General features: G+C 35.1%; 1 protein-coding gene across 10 annotated transcripts in view; it reads right to left on the bottom strand.

Moving 5' to 3' along the window:
* Positions 1–24,109, bottom strand: part of LOC101901213 (uncharacterized) — a 363,731-nt gene that overhangs the window by 305,907 nt on the left and 33,715 nt on the right. For 6 of the 10 annotated variants that reach the window (XM_059124070.1, XM_059124054.1, XM_059124102.1 and 3 more), the window contains 2 exons: positions 5,668–5,705; positions 5,530–5,600 (listed from right to left, as the gene is read on the bottom strand). The gene's annotated coding sequence lies outside the window, so the exon portion shown is untranslated. The remainder of the gene's footprint in view (positions 1–5,529; positions 5,601–5,667; positions 5,706–24,109) is intronic. The other 4 variants (XM_059124062.1, XM_059124085.1, XM_059124092.1 and 1 more) reach the window with 1 other exon arrangement.

The raw sequence follows: 24,109 nt of genomic DNA, 5'->3' as shown, positions 1-24,109 counted from the left end.
ATAATCGGCATTTTAATGGTTTTTGCCACATTTCTTCTAATGTTTATTTTACCCTAAGGTGGAGGGTATTAAAAGTTTGGCCCGGCCGAACTTAATATTTTACTTGTTAATTTAATTATTATATCTCGAGGTAGTCAAACTAGTTCTGAGACCAATCACCCGTGTGGGCAATCAGACAGGTGATCGGAGGGAAGTAAACAGATTTAGTCCATTGAGACCTATACTCTCTGTATACATATGACTGAGGTAATACAATTTATTATTTTCTACAATAAAAATATTTTCCTTGCCGCCACGAAAAAGACGCAAGAAACGATTATTAGTTTTGGCATATGGATGAAAAAGTCTTAAAAGATTAACGAAAAAAGAAGAAAAATATTTTAAACTCACAAATGTATTTCCTCAGATTCCTTTATTTATTATTTATTTAGCATAATAATTTGTAGTTAGCATCATTATTTAAAATTTAATCTGCGGACTAACATCAATACCAAAAAAAACATCACTGCATAATTAACTAATTAACAAATGCTGGATGCTTAGTAAATTTGTGGTTAAATACATTCTAACAAATTGAAATCTTGACAAAAAGAAAAATACGTCGCCTCTGAATAAAACATGGTTTGTTTATAAATACGAATTAAATTGGACTAGCTTCTGTGGGATTACATGTCATTTTATTATTTACACTTCATTTCTATGGAAAAACAATTCTTTTTTTCCATTTCCTGGTAAATACACAAAACTGATACTGGCTATAATTGAAGAATAATTAAATTGTTTGATTGAGTCCTTTTTTCTTGTCGGATTTGTTTGTTCGAAAAGCTTTCTGTGTTATTTTTGATTTTTGTATAGCTTAGGCCTTGATCCCCCGATGTAAAACAGAAGACACACGCACACACACACACATTGAATTGACTAAAATTCATGTTTACCAATATGGATGTCGGACATTAATGCGACTTAATGCCAGTTTTCCGTTTTGCATTTTTTTTGTTTGTTGTGTTTCGGATTTTATGGTTTCGTTCGTTTCAATTATGGTTGATTCTGTATTTTGTGGACAAAAAGGGCATAGAGAAAGGGGGAATTTGCATTTTTTTCCAATCAACCTCTCTCTCTCTCCTACTCTAATAAAAAACATTAACAACAATTGTTGCTAAATACCAGTTTGGATTTGTTCGTTCTCCTCCCAGACATCTAACCCCCATCTCAGCATTCTGCTAGAGGCATCGAACACCATTGGCCGGCGATTGGAGATTTACCAAGTGCAACTAAGTGAAGTGGCATTAGAGTTAACAAAAACCCTAAATGACAATAGATTTTTATTTGCATGCGAAACTTTAACAAGAGCAGAACTATATCCCCGTGGTATTAGCGGCAGTGATTATGAAATGCAACATTTATGCATAGCCAACGACCCCCTCCTGTTCGTGTTACGTGGCCACTAATAAATAGAGAGATGGCCGCAACAGAACGGCAGGATATAATCGATGCAAATGTTGTTTGTGTTAACCACAAGAGATGGCATCCCGCATTTGGTGTTTTTTTTTTTTTATAAATGATTGGTTGAAAAATAACCAAATACATGTTCAATGTTAAAATTCGTAGCTGTTGTAGTTGTTTGAATGGGGATAAAAGGATTTCACATATAAATGTGGTAGACTGCATGGCTTAGCTTGATATGGACTGTTATTCAGCATAATGATCATGGATATAAATGTATATTGTGGGCTCAAGTTTTAAAGTTTATGGAAGATGAATCAATTATAAAAAATCTCTCATAATATTGAACGTCAGGAACGACAAGGAAAATTTTCGCAAAATAGATAATAGTAAATATTTTGAAATATCTTCATAAATTTCACGAAGAATAATATTAATTATATCAACGCCCAGACGAAACGCCTAAAGGTAGAATCTTGAAATTTTGCACTACAGTCAGCCTTGGTGTATACGCATGAGATAAGGCTGGATTTTTCGAAATTCGTACTAAAAGGGTACTAAAATGTATTAAAATTGAATTCTTTGTATTCGACAAACGGAATGAGCTAGAATTCTGAAAGAGTCACTGATGGAGTGCACGAAATGGAAATTTAAGGTTCAGAAAAGTTCTTAAATGGTACTAAGCATCTAAAATGGTACGATTTGGCATGAGAATCAATGTTGGAAAGTAAGTTTTGGTATATAAAGGTGGTTTTGAAAATGTGTACTCAGTGTGCGGTCTGTACCAAAAGGTACTAAATTTGGAACAGTTTTGTTTAGGGATAAAAAGGTGCTTTTGGAAATGTCTACTACAAGTTCACGAAAAGTACTAAATATTACTATATTTGGTATTGTGTAAACAGATATTGTTTTGAATCTGAAATATGGTGTTAGGGTCGCTGTTGATGTATAGCCTGGACATATAGAGGTAGTTTCGAAAATGAGTACCATCTATAACTGTACGAAAAGTACAAAATGATACTAAATTTAATGTTGAATGAATGGATAGAGATACAATTCGAATTTTTGATATTTAGATAACTGTTAGTATGTGTGGTTGATATTTGGAGGTAGATTTGGACATACTATAGGTATTAGAAAAGTACCAAATGGAATCAAATTTGACATTGGGTGAATGGATATAGCTAAACTCGATTACTCTCGGTTTCTAGGACTTGGCGGTGGCCGCTTTTCATTATGGAACGAAGTTTAAATAGTTTTGGACAGAAAAATTAGATGTGGGTCCATTGTGCAATCGTTCTACTAATGTCCTCTTTTATTCTATTCGATAGTTTATTTATTATATATTCTTTTCAAAAATAAAAAAAAATATATATTAGACCTTTAACGTCTGAAACCTTAATACGAGCATGAGCATTTGACCATCTTTTCTCGTGTACGTAGCAAAAACATTAACCCATATAGTCCAAATTTTCATTAGATCCAATCTTAATACTAATATTACAATATGTGAACAAAATATGAGAGCTGGGCAATAATTTCGCATTTATAACATTTGTGTGTACGAAATAGGGACAAGGATATATCGGGTGAGATGAAAAATCTGCAACCAACTTCAGACTGCTGTCACTTCTAAGCCACTCCTCCGACAACCGTTAAAATTATTCCAGTGGCAGCTAATTATTGTGTTTACAAACGACCAAAGGATTTTGGTGGGAAAGAAAGTTATTCGTGATGGAATTCAAGCGTGATAGTGTGATTTCTTTATATTTGGCTGGAAATCCACAAGGGGCTATCGTTAGAGCACCCCAGCATTCAAATGTGAATAAATCTTTTGTGTCCTGTACCATCACTAGTTACCATGATACTGGTAGCGTAGCCCGACGTCAAGGAAGTGGACGGAAGAAAACAGCAACATCAGCAGAAATGGTTCGAAACAGCAGCATAGGCAAAAATGCTTTTTAGACACTACGCGCCGCAGTGGCTGAAAATGGCTCTTGAGCTGAACATATCGCAGTATTCCAATCAGCAAATATTGAAACATGAGCTCGGGGTAAAGCCATTGAAATTCCAAAAAACGCAAGAACTTACACAGCAACAGAAGGAAAATTGACTCAAAACAGCTAAAGAGTTGCTTCGCTTGGCCGAAAGTGGTGAACTGCCGAATTTGGTTTTCTCCGATGAGATAACATTCGTTGTCCAGCAGTTTGTAAACAAACAAAATGATAATGTTTACTTGCCAAAGAGGTCAGCTGAAAATATGCACGTTCGGTTGGCCACCAGAACTCAAGCGCCGGCCATGTTAATGGTGTGGGCCGCCGTAACAGCCGCTGGACACTCTCCGCTCGTATTAATCGACCGTGGCATAAGAATAAATGCCGCATATTATCGCGAAAATATTCTGAAGAGTGTATTAAAGCCTTCGGCACGCAAACATTTTGGCCGCAGACCTTGGACATTCTAACATGACTCAGCACCATCGCACTCAGCATGCGCCACCCAAAAATGGTTACAAAATGAGGTTTCTCGCTTCAGTACCACCGCACAATGGCCACCAGTATCTCTGGATACCAATCCGTTGGACTATTGTGTCTGGAGTATTTTGGAAAGGAAGATTGGCACTAAAAAATACTAAAGTGTCGATCACCTCAAGCAAGCGCTTCGCCGGGAATGGAATGAGCAACATTCGGCAGCGTGTGATGGTTTCATTGGTCATTTGAAGGCCATAGTTCGTGCCAAGGTGACAAATTCAAACAAATCTAAACTCACTCTAAGATTTGATGATATTTCTGACATTTTTTGCTTTCATTCAATAAAATTAAAAAAAATTTAAAAATCATAGCGTTTGACTTTGTTACAGCTATTTTTATCTCATCCTGTAGTAGGCCCCGTCCTAGCTGGTTTTTTTTATTTTTTATCATATGAAACTTTTATCATATTTGGTATACAATATTGCATTTTACATTTTGTAGTATTTTCTCCCCTTACAATACTATGTACAATGGGCATAATATGCAGGTGGCAATTATCTTCCGATCCTCACGGAATTCTGCATGGGGGTAGGGTCCGAATTGTAGATTTTTGTTTGTGAAGATGTATATTTATACGTTCAGTTGGACCAACAAATTAAAATGTTACTGATTTTGTAGTCGCTCTACAGGTCGCAATTAAAATCCAATCGACACTGAATTTTGGTCGACTAATTTTTATACCCTCCACCATACTATGGAGGGTATATTAAATTTGTCATTCCGTTTGTAACTACTCATATCAGACCCAAGAAAGTATATATATTCTTGATCAGCGTAAAATTCTAAGTCGATTTAGCGATGTCCGTCTGTCTGTCTGTCTGTTGTAATCACGCTACCTTTCAAATGAATTGAGGTAGCTGGCTAAAATTTTGCACACAGGTTCCAGTAGGCAGGTTAAGTTCGTAAATGGGCCATGTAGGTCCACGTTTTCATATAGCCCCCATATAACGGTACCTCCCTATATTCGGTATTTTGATGATTTTGGCGACATTATTCACGGGAATTGTTTCAAATTTGGCATTTGAAGTTCAAAATGGATACGACACCCTAAGACGGAAAATTGTCTGTTCAGGTCCACGTCTTCATATAGCCCCCATATACCAGTACCTCCCAATATTCGGTATTTTGACGAGTTTAGGTACAATACCCACCGAAATTGTTTGAGATGTGGTATTTGAAGTTCGTAATGGATGCTACAGCCTGTGGCAGAAAATAGTCTATGCTGGTCCAGGTCTTCGCACAGCTTCAATTTAACGGCACCTCCGATATACGATATTTTGATGATTTCAGCTACATTATTCACTGTTTATTTCAAGTTTCGAATTTGAATATGGTAATGGCTTATGAAAAACAATGCCTATATATTACCACGTCGTATAGACCCCAATATAACGGCTATATTCGGTATTTTTTAAATTTTAACAGAATTTTTTAAGGATTTTATTTTTTAAAAATGTCCAAATTCGTTGCAAATGGTGAAGGGTATAAAAAGTTCGGCGCGGCCGAACCTAGTGCTTTTTAACTTGTTTTGTGTGAAATTGTTATGAATACCTACCAACAAAACAGAGAGTGTAAATATATGGCAAATATCCGCGTTCGAAATCCAAAGGGAACATTTGTGCAGGACTGTATGGCATAATTTCAAAAAAATACTAAAATAAAATTATAATAATAAGAATATAACATTACTTACCGTTGTTTACTGGTGGTGAGATCAGATTTTCGAGATTCCTGAAAATATAAAAAGGCATTAAAAACGAAAAACAGGAGTTCCAATTACTTACAATTTCTATGTGGAAAAAAGAAATCGCTAAACCAAAAACCTTACACTTTCGATTCGAAATTTCTTATATAACTACCAAAACCGGTTCAATTAAAACCTATTTATATCGGCAATATACTCGCTGAGTATCACTCTTAACACTTTGATCAGCATTTTATACTTTGTACTCTGCATAAGTATATGTCTGTCAGCAAAACCGATGAGTTCTTTCTTGCCTATTTACCTTATCAATAATCGTCAAATCGGAAAAAACAAAACAAATCTTAAATTGCCAACTCTTTACTTTTCCAACATCATATCATCGGTCGTTTGGTACACACACCAAACGCTCTAAACCCTCTTGTTATTATAAATATTTTCTCTTCGATGCTCCACATTAGAATGCATTCGCATCAATCAGTGTACATTGTATACAAAACCATTCATTCATTCGATTGTCCCAGCGTCGCTGCTATGCGTTCTTTTTTTTTTTGTTCTGTCATTTCTGTATTGGGATTTTTTCCTCCATTTTTTTCTATTTCGCTTTTGTTTTTTCAATTATATGCCTATATGTAGGCATGCATGCAGGCAAGTATATCTGCATACAAAGACTATTCCATCATTTCATATATAGGCAGAGACAGAGAGAAAAAAGCCACAGTTCAATTGTTGTGTCAACAATTTCAATTTTTGCTGAATAGTATGTCAATATGCATGAAGGCGGGCGGTATGCCTTCAAAGTTATGCAGGTTGGCTAACAGCAGCCTATGGAGGAGTGCACCGCACAAGAGGGCAGAGGATGAGCAGTAGAACAACAAAAAATCCAATCAGAATTCCGGCACATGCATCAGTAAATTTTTGATGTACAGTACAATTATTAAAGTCAATCAATAACAAAAGAGAGGGGGTAGTGGGTGGTGGCCGTTTGGGTGTTGGGGTTAGTGCACAGCAGGAGACGTTATTGTTTCTATTCGATGACAATAGTGATGAATTTTATGTGAAGGAGGTTTGTATGATAAATGACGGTTGGTTTGGTCGGTTAAAATAAAATTTAAATGAATGTGATAGACTTCATTTTAGCTAGAGGTACGTTTTTACATTTTTTTTTTTTTTTTTTTTTTTTGAAAATTCGAAATCGAATAAATATAGAAAATCAAAACCAATGGTTTTACACAGAGAAACTTATTATTTTTATACCCTACACCACAAGGTGTCAGGGTATTATGTCTTTGTGCATTTGTTTGTAACAGGCAAAAGGAAACGAGATAGACCCATAGTTCCTTTTGATGATCTGCATAGAAACACTTTCTGAGTTGATTTATGCATGTCAGTCCGTCTGTCCATGTATTCTTGTGAACAAAATGCAGGTCGCATTTATTATCCGATTGAGATGAAATTTTGCAAACGACATTTGTTTGGCCCATGGACGAACCCTATTGAAATTGGAGATAATCGGTCAAAATTTAGATATAGGTCCCATATATATCTTCGTTCAATTTGCCTTTTATTGTGCACCAAACGTCAAATATCAGCCCGAATAGTATGGAATTTTGCACATTCAACCAAATTAGGCATGAAAATAAGTGTGCCAAATTTGATCGAAGTCGGTTCAGATATAGCTATAGCTCCCATATATATTGTTTATCCGATTTGTTAATTTTGTCCACCGCCGCCGTAATATGCACTCTGCAACAACAATATTTGGGGAAATATGTCAAATGCAGCTCAGAAATACATTTGCTAAATTTTATCGAGATCGGTTCAGATTTGGATATAGCTCCCATATATAACTTCGTCCGATTTACCATTTATTGTGCACCAAACGTCTAATATTTGTTCAAATGGGATGGAATTTGGCACATACGACCGAATTTAGTCTAGAAGGTAGTATGCCAAATTTGGTGAAGATCGGTTCAGATATAGTTATAGCTCCCATATATATTGTTCATCCGATTTATTGTATTTGTTACCCACAGCCGTAATATGCACTCCGTAACAACGATATTCAGGGAAATAAATCAAATACAGCTCAGAAATATCATTGCCAAATTTTATCGAGATCGGTTCAGATTTGGATATATCTCCCATATATATCTTAATTTGATTTTTGGTGCACCAAATGGGCAATACAAGTCCGAATTTAAAAGATACAAATGCTTCGGCATATTTATTACTTTGAATTTTAAATTATACTTATAATCATACCGTGTATGATTGAATTCTCCCATAAAAACTTTTAATTGTTATGCGGAGCTCTATTAAATTAGGAAAGTGGTGTAGGGTATCATAAAGTCGGCCCGCCCGACTTTAAGGCTTTCTTTACAGGTTTATAATTGGTTATTCATCTTTTACATTTGTTCTAAGGAAATGTGTACGTAGCAGTATGTGTCACCTTTCACAATTAAATTGCTATTTATTGGAGAATTGTTAATGCACAAACAGGTTCCCACGGACATAATTCCCATTACAATTATGGGGACCGTTATGACCGTTTTTTCGATCATAGATCCCATAATGGAATACGGATTTAATCCCCATAATAATGGGGACTACAAAGTTGATATGTAAATTAAAGCTTATGGCAATAACTATCCAATTAGCGGTCATATTATGGGGTTCTTTCAACCCGTTCAGGAGAAATACAAAAAATTGCTATTTTTCGGAAACGTTTAAGGATCTACAATGAGATAATATCTTCATACTACATTAGAGTCAATACTCTTGCCTTTCCAAAATGGTGCCAAATATGCTGATATCTCTTGTAGTTGCGAAGATATTAGTGATAACAAGTCAAAAAACAGCTAAGTTCGGCCGAGCCGGGCCGTTTGGAAGGAACTTGAGAATTTTCAAAAAAAAAAAAAATCCGGAAATTACCACTTTAATGAAATCTGTTATATACAGACTGAACGTAGACGTGGACCTGCTTATGAATTTTATTGTCATAGGCTGTAATACCTATTACGAACTTCAAATACCAAATTTAAAACAATTTCGGTGAATAATGTCGCTAAAATCATCAAAATTCCGAATATCGGGAGGTCCCATTATATGAGAGCTATACGTGGACGTGAACCTGCACAGACAATTTTCTATCTACTACAGCCTATAGTATCCATTGCGAACTTTAAATACCAAATTTGAAACAATTTCGGTGAATAATGTCGCTAAAATCATGAAAATACCGTAAATAGGAAGGTACCATTGTATGAGGGCTATACAAAAACTTGGATCTACATGGTCCATTTTCAATACCAAAAGTCCTGCAGACATAATATACATTTGAGTAAAATTTTACCAACCTACTTCATTTCGTTCGGAAGCTGGAATAATTTCCACAGAGGGAAAGACGGACGGACATCGATAAATCGACATAGAATTTTATGCTTATCAAGGATATATACACTTTGTGGGGTCTAAAATGTATATTTCGATGTGCTACAAACGGAATGATAAACTTAATATACCATCCATACTATGGTGGAGAGTATACAAATGGTGAAATTGAGATTTTCTCCACTAATATTTATCAAAACTTTATAGTTTTTTTTAAGTAGCCCCCATCTGCCGGGGCTTGAGATTTTCCAGCACTGGCTACGCCATCCATACTTATTACAATCAATCAATACGAGCATAGTCCCCTGCTTCTTTATGCAGCAAACGGTCATACTCCCCGTTTTGAAAGCGGACATAGTACCCACTTTATTATAGTGGTTACGATCAAAAATATACCAGATATAATCCCGAAACAGAAAGGACTTTAAACTTCATATCTCGAGGAATACAGAGAAGCTGTAAAATGTAGTAAAATCAAATTGATTGGGTTTCGCCATGTTATTGGTATTCGCCATGTTATATCCGGAAATGAAGATGCACTATTAAAATTTCGCTCGGAAAAATCTGTTAAAATCTTTAAAATGGGAAAATCAGAAGGAACTGAAGCTAAGGGTCAGTCTGGGTGCATAGAAGTGTGTGTGGTTTTTTGAAAATTCGTAATACAAGGATAAGAAAGGTAGTAAAATCGAATACCTTGTATTGGGCAAACGGAGTGAGCTACAACACAAAAATTTGCAATAAGAATCACTGATGGAGTGCAGAATAGATGTACTAAGGGGTTTTTGGAAATTCGAACTTCAAAGCTGATGAAATGCTCTAAAATTTTACAAAATTGGAATGAGCTAGAATAAAAAAAAATTACAATGAGAGTCACGGATGGAGTGCAGGATAGATGAACTAAGGTTTTTGGAAATTCGAATTTCGAATCTGAGGAAAAGCTCTAAAATGTTACTAAACGTTTAGAATGGTACAATTTTCTATTATGGATACAGCTAAAAACAAGGTTGGAAAGTAAGTTTGCTAGTGGTGGTTGAGGGCGGTTTTGGAAAGTACTATATTTGGAAAGTACTATATTTGGTATTGGTTGAAGGGGATAGAACAGAAATCCTGAAATTTGATATGGATGTCACTGTTCGCATCACTGGTTAAGATATGGAGGTTCTTTTGAAAATGTATCTTATGTTAGTACTAAATGGTATTAATTTTGGTATAGGGTGAAGCTGAAGCTGGATTCTTCGAATTTGATATCGCGGTCTCTGTTGGCATCTGGAATTTGGATATGGAGTTTTGGAAATGTGTACCACAATTGTTCCAAACGTTCTAAATAGTACTTAATTTGGTATTGTGAAAAAATATATTTGTGTCTAATGTTGTGAAATACGGAACGGGTTTTCAAAAGTGAACAACAATCATACGAAAAGTACTAAATGTTGCTAAATTTGGTATTGAGTGAAAGTATGAGTCCGGAATCCTGAAATTTGATAGAGATGTCAGTGTTTGTTGTATGTGGTTAAGACATGGAGGTGGTTGTGCCCAATCGCACTATAATTGTTAAAAAATTACTAAATAGTACTAATTTTGAATCACATGACATGATTAATAAAAGTTACTTTATTTGGTATTGGGTGAAAGGATAGAGCTGAAATTTGAAATTTGAGGTCACTGTTGGTTTCCAGGGTTTATATATGGACATGTTGGAATAATTTTGCACAGAAAATTGGTTGTGGGTCCATTGTGGAATGATTTTACTAACATCCTCCTCCGTTGTTGTGCAAAAGTTTAAAATTTTCTTATTAATCTTTCTGAAAAAGAAAAAACTTCAATAAATAGAACCTCGAAAGTCGGAAAATTTAGTGCGGTAATTTTAGCACTTTTCAACACAATTATGGTTACAAAGTTTTGTGAAAGGAAAGAACAAGAAACCCTTCCCAATTCAGGAAAGACCTTTATCGCTTAAATTCGCCATAATAGGAGTAAATAAAACAATTCATACATCCTTCTATAGAAGATAGGAAAAGACTGAAATAATGGTTCTAGATCCAAGATGTCATATAGATTCGAGGTGAGTCGATCTAGCTATGTATGTTCCATGGACCGACGTATAAGTCTTAGCAACATAGAATCTCAAAAAATAAATATCTAAAAATGTACACATTTCAACAGTACTATGGTTACAAGGTTTTATGAAAGGATAGAAAAAGAAACCCATCCCAAACCCATCTCTCCCAAATAGGGGTGAATAAAAAAATTCATACATCCTGCTTTAGAATGTAGGAAAAGACTGATAGAAAAGGTACTCGCTGATAGATAAAGACAAGAGAAGTATAGCTGTAGACCACTACACAAGATTTTGGGCAAAGTGAATGAAAAAGACCCACTCGCATTAGATCAGATTGTCTCAGCTCCCCGAAATAATAATTGGGCAAAGAGATAGCAAAGAAACACAAGCTTTTATAAACTCTAAATGTCATAATTATTTAAACAAATAAACAAAAATTGTTACCAATTAACTATTCAGAAAACTGACCACCGCAATGTCGATCATATTTATTACAGATTTATTGGGCTTTCTGGCCAGATTCATTTAAACAAAAAAATTTTTCCAGTTTCGTTCGACGTTTATTTTTGAATTTCCTTATTATTTTTCATCATTATACATTATTATGTAGAAGTAAAAACTGGACATCATAAACACAAACAAATATAATTAAGAGGATAAATAATAAATAACAACTATTTTTTTTCACAAATAAACAAGGTTTGTAAATAAAGAAAAATGCCAAATTATATTTTAAATATTTAAGCTTTTTTTTTTTAAGCATTGTTGAGAATATTTTTTTGATATATAATGAAAATAGAGATTTAATTTCCTTAGAAATTTTCTAAATAATATTTGTCTCTTTGACGTCTTTTTTTTAAGGATTAGAGATTTTTGCAGAAACTCACACAATGTACCGGTTTTACCCTAAAATGATTCTATAATATACACTGGTGGCCAAAACTAAAGCAACTGAAATTACAAGGAGAATGAATGCCCTGTAAATTTTTCAAAAATTAAGAAAACGAGAAAGTTTTTCTTGTTTTAAATAAGGTACTTTATTCACTTTTTAAAAACTTTAAAACATAAAACCAAAATTCATTTTTATATAAAAAATAATGTATGCTAAAGTCAATTACCCCGATTTTGGCTTGGACAAAACTAAAGCAACTCTGTTGTACATTCATATAACTCCTGCAAGTTCAGTTGTTTTTACTGTTGTATTTATCGCTTTTTGCTTCCTTCGACAATTTCGCTTGTCATAAATCCTTTTTGAGAAGTTTTTTACAACAGTATGTGTTTTTCTTTTGTTTTTTAAGTACTGCCCAAAAAAAATTTAAAAATGGCTAGAAGCAATTACAATACCTGAATAAAACAGCAAATTATCAGTGACTATCAAAACTACATATCACAGAAAATGATTTCCGAGAAATATTTCATAAATATTTATGTGATTTCATAATTATTTCTGTATACTAAGTCGGTTTTTTGAAACTGGATCAGTAGTAACAGCCTATAACGGATGAAGGCCGTGAAAAACTTCAGCCCGTACTGATCCACAAATTGTGAGAGAAATAAAAAAACAACTATTTAAGAGTTCAACTGGATTGGTGGGAGAGTAATCATTGGATATAAGCTCGAGATCAGTGCGTAGACGAGTAGTGGGAGCTGGTCTGCATACCCGTAAGACATCAAAAAACCATTTATATCTGAAAAAAAAATCCAAAAGGCTTTCGGAAACGATAATATTAAGTGGAATTAAGCTCAATGGAAAAAAACATTATTTCTGGGATGAGTCTACGTTTAATATTAAAGGCTCAGAAGTGAAAAATTTTACGATGAGAAGACCAAAAAATGAAGGACACAAGCCGCAGTATTGCAAAGGTACAGTGAAGCACGAGGGAGGGTCAAAAATGGCGTGGCGGTGTTTTTCTTTCTATGGACTTAGGCATATCCATAAAATAAAGGAAGTTGTGGATCGGTTTGTTTACAAAGATGTGTTGGACATCACGTTGTTCCCTTACGCTGAGTAAAATATTCGGCTGATTTGGGTGTTTCAGCATGACAATGATCCCAAACTTGTATCAAAACTTGTCAAATATTGGTTGCGGGAATCAAAAATTGATGTTTTGTTATGGCCGGCACAATCACCTAATCTAAACTCCATAGAAAACCTTTGGAGTATAGTATATAGGAAGATCAAGCGAGATTCGGAAATAAATAATCACAACATTTTCTAAAAAATTCGGGGTGCCTGGGAAAGCACACCCAAGGATCAAATTGTTATAGATTCAATGCCTCGAAGGTGTGCAGCTGCTATCAAAAATAATGGTGATGCTATCGACTACTAGCCAAAATTTAATTATTTTAAAATAAAAAATCAAAAGTTGCTTTAGTTTTGACCAAGCAAAAATTGGGTCATTTTAGTTTTCCACATATTATTTTTCGTTCAAAATTATTTTTGTATTTTTATTTTTAGTTTCTTAAAAGTGAATTAAACCCCTCATTTAAAACTGGAAAAATAATTACGATTTGTTTATTTTTGTAAAAGTTACAGGACATTTATTGGCTTTGCGATTTAAGTTGCTTTAGTTTTGGCCACCAGTGTATATGAATTCCTGGCGTTTCGGTAAAATTTCGCCTTTTTACGTATTCTGGGACCTATAGTAGAATTTTGGGACAAATAATTTTGTGGCATATTTTGACTTGCCGAATAATATTGCCGAAGACCCTACATACCTAAAATGCACCGATTCCAAAAATGTGAAAGATGTACATTTTCAAATCGCCAGATTTCCCCGTCATAATTTTGTGTGTTACACAGTGTAATTAATGAAAAAACAAGTCACAGCTAAACTTAAGTTAATGTCATTTCAGAACCTTTTCTACATTATCGCAATTAAATATGACTTTCTTACTTATGGTTTCCATGGTAGATTTAAGATGTTGTCAAACAACTTCTCACCCAATTAGTATTAGTCAACAATTTAAATTCAATTTCTTCCCTCTTTGTCAAACACCTGAACGTATGAGTTACATATGTGGTAGATTTGCATGATTTTATTACTTATACGCTACATGTTAACAAACGTAAGCGAAAACCACCAAATAGAACCCCCAGCGAAAATCTCTCAAATTTGATAAAGTTTATGCTGGTTTTTAACTCAAATTCACATCTCTTCACACCCTCACCAGTAGCTCAAGAGCAACAAATGACACAAATCCATTGACTGAAAAGTGAAATTCTAGTCATGTTACTAAATAAATTGGCATAATACTTTTACTGGCAATTTCTTCCGGCTCAAAGCCACTTTGACAGTTAGAGTGTGTTTAAGACCCGCCGCAACACAGTCACAGTTATTCAGTCCAATAATAACAACATTGAAATGTCACGACGAACTAGGAAACAAAACGTCTTAGAGACAAGTCCCTATTTTGTTGTTCATTGTTGTACCTTAACACCTTCAGGAACAAATGGTGGCAATTGATAATAAAAAAGAGGGATATAAAAAGAAGATGAAGAAGAAGGAGAACAGAAAAAAAATGTAGGAAACTGTGACAAATGCAAATAAGACCTTTTTTTCTTTAAAAAACAAAAGAAGAAACAAGTGAGATATAAAAGAGTAATCTTCACGGCTTTTGGAAGAAAGCGACCTTAGCAGGGGTGGAGAGAGGTAGAGGCAGAGTAAGAAGGGTAAAAATGGTCTAAGGCTAAATCAAAGTCAGAGTGAAAGAAAAAAAGTCAATTGCTGGAGAAACACAACGATAAAATACCAACTTAAAATATAATAAAAAAAGGCTGTAGGAAAAACAACAACACACCAACAACGGCCACAATTGTTATTAAATGGAAAATGAAGGAACAGCAGAAAATGAAGAGCAAAAAAGGCTAACGTCTCAAAAGGGACATTCTCTGGGCAGGGTCACATTTCATCCATCCTTTTTTAAGGGAAACTTTTCTTCTTCTTCTTCTTTGCATAAATAGACATTTGATGGTTTCTAATCTTCATACTTTGACGCTAAACACATTTTTAGTTGTCCATTATTTTGGCTCAATTTGAATATTAATTGGAATAAAATCACCAACAACATCAACAAACTAGACCAATTAAAAAAGGCCAACCAACAGTTTGAGGAAACATTTGATTCGATGGGACGATTTGTAAATATTTTCATAATTGCAAACAAGGAAATATAAAAATGAACGAAACGATGATTTAAGAAATTGAAGCTTTGTAAAGAAAGTAATATACGTTTTAATATGAATCTATGAACAGATTACATTTCACAAATCATCTATAAAAAGAAAACTATTCAAAGGAATTCTGTAGATGCAGTTTCTTGCCTTACCTAACGTATTTAAATCCATATAATTTGGGCATATATTGCAAACTTGGTACAAACGAAGTTGTATAATGCGCTTCATCCAAAAACCTAATACAAAACAAAACAACTCCTAAATTCCAAATAATGCAGTATTAACTTTTTTAGTCGAAGTCTTGAAAAAAAAATATTCTAAGAGTCAGGGACAAAATTCTGTAATTTCTGGATGAAAATCCAACACTTCATGTTGCACATGTGTAGAAGACCACTCACAAGACACCTATGGATAGAAAAGCATTACAGTCATATACAGAGTGAGATGAAACTAGTAAAAAAACATTAAGTTCGGCCGGGCCAAACTTTTAATACCCTCCACCTTAGGGTAAAAGAAACATTAGAAGAAATGTGGCAAATGGGGGCTATACCAAAACGTGGACCTATAATTACAATGTTTCGCCACCGGAGCTGGAACCCATTATGACCAACAAATACCAATTTTTAGACAAATCAGTGAAAAATGTGGCAAAAACCATCAAAATACCGAATATCGGGAGGTACCGTTATATGGGGGCTATATCAAATCATGGACCCATGCATGCAATGTTTCGCCACCGAAGCTGGAAACCATTATGACCCACAAATACCAATTTTTAGACAAATCGGTGAAAAAATGTGGTAAAAAAAACTAAAATATTAAATATCGGGAGGTACCTTTATATGGGGGCTATACTACAACGTGGACCTATACATGCAATGTTTTGCCACATGCTCAGGGACCCGCTATGACCTACAAATACCAATTTTAAGACAAGTCCGTGAAAAAATGTGGCATAAATCATCAAAATACCGAATATCGGGAGGTACCGTTATATGGGGACTATACCAGAACGTGGACCGATATATCTCATTTTCAATACCAACCGTCCTAGACACAATGCAAATAGCTCTGCTAAATTTTGGAGCTCTACGTCAAATAATGTGGGCTGTATCGTGATTTCAACAGACAGACAGACGGACAGACGGACAGACAGACAGACGGACATCGTTAAATCGACTTAGAATTTTATGCTGATTATGAATATATATACTTTATGTTAGACCCCATAAACGAATATTTAGGGATGTTACAAACGGAATGACAAAGTTAATATACCCTCCTTTCCAAGGTGGAGGGTATAAAAACTGCAACCAACTTCAGACTGCTATCATTTCTAAGCCACTTATCTGACAGCTGTTTAAAATTATTCCAGTGACAGCTCATTATATTGCTTACAAGCGTACGTCAAGGAAGTGGACGGAAGAAAATAACAAAATCAGCAGAAATGGTTCGTAAAGTAAAGAAGAGACTTGATCTAAACCCGCGTCGCAGTGGCCGAAAATGGCTCGTGAGCCTAACATATCGCAACATTAAATTCGGCAAATATTGAAAAAAATGAGCTCGGGGTAAAACCATTGAAATTCCAAAAAGTCCAAGAACTAACATCACAACAAAAAGAAAATAGACTCAAAAGAGGTAAAGAGTTGCTACGCCTAGCCTAAAGTGGTGAACTGCCGAATTTGGTTTTCTCCGATGAGAAAACATTCGTTGTCCAGCAGTTTGTAAACAAACAAAATGATCGTGTTTACTTGCCAAAGAAGTCTGCTGAAAATGCGCACCTTCGGTCGGCCACCAGAACTCAAGTACCGACCATGGTAGTGGTGTGGGCCGCCGTAACCGTCGATGGTCGCTCTCCTCTCGTATTAATCGACCGTGGGTGGCATCAGAATAAATGCAGAATATTATCGCGAAAATATTCTAAAGGGTGTATTAAAGCCTTGGCCACTCAAAAATGGTTACAAAATTAGGTTTCTCGCTACATTTCCAGCGCACAATGGCCACCAAAATCTCCGGATACCAATCCGTTAGACAATTGTGTCTGGAGTATTTTGGAAAGCAAGGTTTCCACTAAAAAACACCAAAATGTCGAGGTAAGCGCTTCACCGGGAATCTACCAAAATACCGCATAGCAACATTCGGGCAGCACGTGACGGTTTCATTGGCCGTTTGAAGGCCATAATTCGAGGCAAATTTGACCAATTCGAACAAATCTAAACTTATTCTAAAAGTTGATGCTATTTCCAACATTTTTTGCTTTCATTCAATAAAATTTAAAAAAAGTGTAAAAATATTGGCGTTTGATTTTGTTGCAGGTTTATTATCTCACCCTGTACATTGTTTAATATGTAATATGTATGTTTAATTTTTTTTAATCCAGCTGCAGCTTCACGATGTGGGGCTAAGCTCCGTTATGTTGGAATCAAATGTTGCTCTTAATTTTTTGTAAACAAAAATTCGTTCAGCATGGCCTGATAACATAACGGCCACTCCCTACTTCTTTTCTGGCTCAACTGGCCTCCTCTATGAAAATTCGATGGTATATTCTATTAAAAGATTTTCTGATCTTCTACGACATGCCCTTCTGTTTTCTATAAGAAGACCTTCTTCTATAGAAAGACCTTCTAGTTTTTTATGGCAAACCTCCATTAGATGTCCTATGGAAGCCTAGCGAGGACAACATCTGAGCTTTTGTAAGAAGACAACCTAATCTTCAAGGAAGAGACTAGATGACTTCTCCATCTGGTTCTCCTTGAAGAGGCCATACTTCCGTTATTGAGAAGGTTTTCTAGTCTTCTTTTGAAAGGGCTTCTAGTTTTCCTTGGAAATAGTTCATAGTCTTCGATAAGAGGACCTTCTGGTCTTCTTTCAGAACAACTTAAGGTTTCTTTCTCTGAAATTATTTTAAATGATTTTTCTTTCTATAAAATAGATTTGAATGTTCTTTTGTCTGTATATGTCCGATAAAGCTACCTCTCTTTCCAAAGAAGACCTATAATGTGTTCTCTTGTCAATTTCGCTATATTTAAGATTTCAAGATTATTTACATGTCATTTCACCTGGGCATTGATGCGATAGTCAGATACTCATCTTATATTACGTTTATATATATGAGGGTTAACCCACTGGATTTGGATTTAAATTGTCATACCCATTACTTTTACTTCAAATAAATCCTATCAAAGTAGGTTAACCCTACAAAAAGTTCTAACGTAAACATGGTATAGTTAAGTCTGTATAACTGGTTGACATATCTCATAACAAATAATCTATTTGTGTTCAGCAACAATACCACATTAAATAAGTGGTGGTGCTCGGTGTGTATTCTTAAGCTCAGACATTAATAAATATCCTTATAAGTTTTTCATCCCACACACCGCCATTACATATTGATTATATATTTATGAGTCTATCATTTCATGTTTACCATAAATAAATCCTGGCATTTTTGCCACTTGATCCACTGAGTGATTTCTTTTATGGCTATTATTTATTATTCACAAATAGAGATGACGTCTTACTAACAACTTAAATCTCAATTCCATTACGAATTTTGATTTATTTATTTCTCAATGAAAGCCCATGAAATAAAAGACCATCCACATCTTTCCCATCCATTTCGTCTTTATGTTTCTCATATTTTTTTGTTGCTTCACTTTCACAAATACGTAAATAATTAATTTGTAATTCAATCTAACAGGACATGACAAGACCCCAAAATATCGATCTATTGTTGTCGTCGTAATTTATAAATATTCCAATAGCTGGTATTTATTATTTTCATTTGTTGCTTTTATTTTCTTTTTGTCTCGCTTTCGTCCCCGGTTTCATGTCACAAGGACCACAACACAGTCTAAATGGAAACGTTACGGAATATTTATTGAGACAGAATTGAAGGTTTCGACATTATTAAATGTCTTTGCATTGTAAATATTTTCGAAGGTCATCAAAATGTACAAAAAAAAAAATATTTTTATTAGTCCCATTGTGACATATTTAAAAAAAATGAGCTTGAGCGTCTGTTCAATTTAGAGTTTCATTGGAATATTAAATACCCATGGCGTACAATTTTAATAAGGTCTAGAAAAATATATTTATTTTTAATATGACATAATTGACAGGCTAAATTTCAGCGAGGGCAAGGACCTCTAAATCTCTTCGATTTCAAGAATACAATACAACATCCATGAAAATCATTAAAAGATAATTACAGATATTTTTTACAAACAAGAAAACTCTCTCAGGAAAAAAAAATCCCCTAGGAGAGAGATTCCTTTGAATAGTATCTCATTGAAAGGAGTTTAAAATATATATTTCATTAAGAGAAGATTTTTTAATTAAGTGTATTATATTGAAAAAAAAAGTCCCTTTAAATTGTGTTCTTCTGAAAAAACGTCTCAAAATATTATCTATTGAAAAAGAGCCCTCTATTAAAAAAGAGCCCTCTAAAGGTTTCCTATTGAGAAAATAACTTATAAGAATCTCTTCTATTGAAGAAATACTCATTAAATGTATTTTTTAAAGGTTTTCTTCTTCTTTAAAGCTAGAGACCTCTGACCCGAACAAGGTTTGGAGGTCCAATAGTTTACTATTGAAATGAGGTCTACTAAAAATATTCCAATCAAAGGAGATCCTTTAAAGAGCTTTTATTAAAAAAGACCCTTTGAAGATTTTCTAGAGAAAAAGGGACCTTTTAGCGGTTCTCTATTCAAAAAACCTTCAAATTTATATTATAACAAGTAAAAAAGTTGTAAGTTCCTCCGAGCCCAACTTTTAATACCCTACACCATTTGGAAAGAATGGTAATTTTCAAAAAAATGAAATCCGTTAAAAATGCTTTTAATATTTTAGAAATACCGAATGTAGCCGTTATATTAAGGTCTATACGACGACGTGGACCTGCATCATTAAAATCATCAAAATATCGAATATAGGGAGCTGCTATTGTATGAGGCTATACCAAAACGTGGACCTGCACAGACAATTTTCTGTCATAGGCTGTAGTATTTATTACGAACTTCAAACACAAGATTTGAAACCATTCCGGTGGAGGTACCATTAAATGGGGACTATACCAAAACGTCGACTACCGGGTTGCCCATATTCGACGGACCCATCTGGCAACGCCATAACTTTTGACAGAGATGTCACATCACTTAATGACATACCGCGTTTGAAGCGTCAGTCCAAGCAGATTTTTACCATGAACCAATACAGCGCTCTAAAATAGTAGAAATTTACATTCAACAGAAGAAGTCAATTGTTAAAACTCAACGTGCTTTTAAAACATTAAAAAATGTGAGAAGTGCTCCTTCTAAGAACACCATTAAGCGTTTATACGAAAACTTGTCGACTGGTAAGGCTCTTTCTAATCCGAAGAGGCCATATAAAAGTCGACCAAGGCGATCGGCCAAGAATATAGCTGCCGTACGAGCCAGTGTTGAGAGGTCCCCAAGAACATCCCAAAAAACGCCGTTCTCAGCAGTTGGGCATGGACTTTACAACGGATTATTCGCATTGATTTGCATTTGTTCCCGTACAAAATTCAATTGACGCAAAGAATGTTGCCTGCGGACAAGCCTCGTCGATTGGAATGGGCCCAAAGGTCCGTCGAATATGGGCAACCCTTACATTACCTATTTTCAAACCAAAAGTCCAGCAAACATAATATACATTTGAGTAAAATTTTATTAACCTACTTCATATCGTTCGGAAGCTACAGTGATTTCCACAGACGGACAAACATCGCTAAATCGACATAGAATTTTTAGCTGATCAAGAATACATATATTTTGTGGGGTCTAAATTAATTGAAATAAGCGGCAGAAACCTTGTAAAGTTCTTCTGCAGCAACTTATAAAGGTTTTTATAGATCCTACCAGATCGTTTTCTCATGACCTTCTCACAAAATATATGAAAATCTTCTGATTGAGGACCCGAAGAATTTCTTATAGAAGACAAGATGGTTTTCTCATAGAAGACAAGATGGTATTTTTAAGGAAGACCAAAAGTCGTCTTAAAGAAGACCAGATGGTTTCTTATAGAAGGACAGATGTCCTTCACATAGAAGGACATATAGCCTTCTAATAGAAGAACATATGAGAGGGCTATATGTTCCTCTATGAAAGACAAATGCCTTCTCATAGAAGTACAGATGGCCGTCTCATAGAAGAACAGATCACAGTCTCATGGAAGAACAAATGGCCTTCTCATAAATGGACATATGCACCTTTTCTAAAAGGATAGTTGGCTTCTCATAGAAGGACATCAAGGACTAAAAGCGAAAATAATATTCTAATATAAAACTAGGTGGTTTTTTATTACATAACCAGTTGGCATTCCCAAAGAAGACTTTCTGGTATTACAGACGCTTAATACGCACGAACTATGACCTTCAAACGGCCAATGAAACCGTCACACGCTGCCCGAATGTTGCTCTGCGATATTTTGGTCCATTCACCGTGAATCGGATTGGTATCCGGAGATTTTGGGGGCCATTGTGCGCCGGAAAAGAAGCGAGGAACCTCATTTTGTAACCATTCCAGGATGGCGCGATCCGAGTACGATGGTGCTGAGTCTTGTTGGAATGTCCAAAGTCTGGGGCCAAAATGTTTGCGTGCCCAAGGCTTTAATACACCCTCCACAATATTTTCGCGATAACATTCGGCATTTATTCTGATGCCACGGTCGATTAATACAAACGGAGAGCGACCATCAGCTGTTATGGCGGCCCACATCAACACCATGGCCGGCGCTTGAGTTCTGGTGACCAACCAAAGGTGCACATTTTCAGCTGACCTCTTTGACAATTTTCTTTGTTTACAAACTGCTGGACAACGAATGTTTTCTCGTCGGAGAAATCTAAATTCGGCAGTTCACCACTATCGGCCAAACGAAGCAAATCTTTAGCTCTTTTGAGTCTATTTTCCTTCTGTTGCGGTGTAAGTTCTTGCACTTTTCGGAATTTCAGTGGCTTTACCACGAGCTCATTTTTCAATATTTGTCGAATGGAATATTGCGATATGTTCAGCTCACGAGTCATTTTCGGCCACTGCAACGCGAGTTTCGATCAAGTCGCTTCTTTACTTTTCGAATCATTTCTGTTGATGTTGCTGTTTTCTTCCATTCACTTCCTTGACGTCTGGGTACACTACCAGTATCACGGGAACGAGCGATCGTACGAGACACAAATTTATTCACATTTAAATGCTGGGATGCTCTAAAGATTACCACTTATGGGTCTCAAGCCAAATTTAAAGAAATCACACTATTACTATTGAATTCCATCACGAATAACTTTTTTCTGGAAAATTCTCACCAAAATGCTTGTGTACGCTTGTAAACAATATAATAAGCAGTCACTGGAATCATTTTGACAGATGTCGGACGAGTGGTTTAGAAATGACAGCAGTCTGAAGTTGGTTGCAGTTTATTTTATCTCACGCTGTACATATAAATCCATTTAGAAGTCCCAAATCACCCTCAAAATTGTATTTTAAATACCCAAGATTCCTGTTTCCCCAAATTCAGACCACAGACATTCAAAACATACTACATTGTTAAATTTAATTCCCCTTGCCGACAGAAAAAGCTAACCTAATTTATTCGAATAACGTGCTCATAACTAATATGACATCAACTAGTAACTGTGCTTCGTTCAGTTTTGAAAGCAATTATCTACATGCATACAACAGCAAAGCAAGTCTTTTTCAGATAATACGCCCAGAGGATAGCGACTCGAAAAAGGTGCCAAAACAACAGGTCAAAAGAACCGCACAAATTAAATTTCAACATAAACCACTATGCCATAGGCAACGACACCACATCCTCTGCTAGTCAAACACACACACACAAAAACAATATCGGCACATACAGACACACAAACACACATACACACACACTCTGCATGAACATTTAAAGGAAATTCAACTTAGACCGACTACCGCTAAAACATGGCTTGGCAAAAAATACATATTCTGACAGGAGCATTCACTTTTGGAATGGTAACATTTGCAAAAAAGCAAGCTCGTGTCTAGTAGAAGGTAACAAGCTAAAATAATACTACGTCCAGTCAGCCACTGAGTCATATTATTATCCGTGCAGGATAACAAATGTGATGGTATAAAATCCAAAAAAACATAAAAATGAGATGAAATGAGAGCCTCCAATGGCATTGGTTACCAATAACGAGTACGACAGAATATTAAGCAAATGCACCACTCTCCACATAACTAGGATATAAAATTTAAATATTTTTTGGAATTTTTTGAAGGCAGATAATCAGTCAAAACTTGAATGTGAGTAGTGAAATAATAAAAACATACATAACTCTAAGGTATGATATGTGTGTGGCATAAATTTGGTTTTTTTGACCATCTAATGATGCACGTGTCTCGGATGGCCTATCATTCGAATGAGATTTTTAAGAGAAAAAGAAACAAAGGCTATAGACCGCTAGCTGCTTTATATCACCACACCTGAAGTGGGATTCTTTTTTATTAAAATTATAAATGAAAAACCAGTAAAGAGAGTCCTAAAGTCGGGCGAGGCCGACTTTTTGATACCTAATTTGCTAATTTAGTAGAGCTCCACATAACAATTAAAAGTTTTTATGGGAGAATTAAATCATACACGCTATGATTATAATTATAATTTAATGTTCAAAGGACTAAATATGCCGAATCATTTGTATCTTTTAAATTCGGACTTGTATTTCCCATTTGGTGCTAAATTAATTTAAAATCGGATAAAGATATAGAAAGATATATATAACCATATATATTGGAGCTATAGCTATATCTGAA

Source organism: Musca domestica, unplaced genomic scaffold (genome assembly GCF_030504385.1).
Source record: "Musca domestica strain aabys unplaced genomic scaffold, Musca_domestica.polishedcontigs.V.1.1 1, whole genome shotgun sequence".
NCBI lineage: Eukaryota > Metazoa > Arthropoda > Insecta > Diptera > Muscidae > Musca > Musca domestica.
This window is presented reverse-complemented; position numbering and strand designations above follow the sequence as displayed.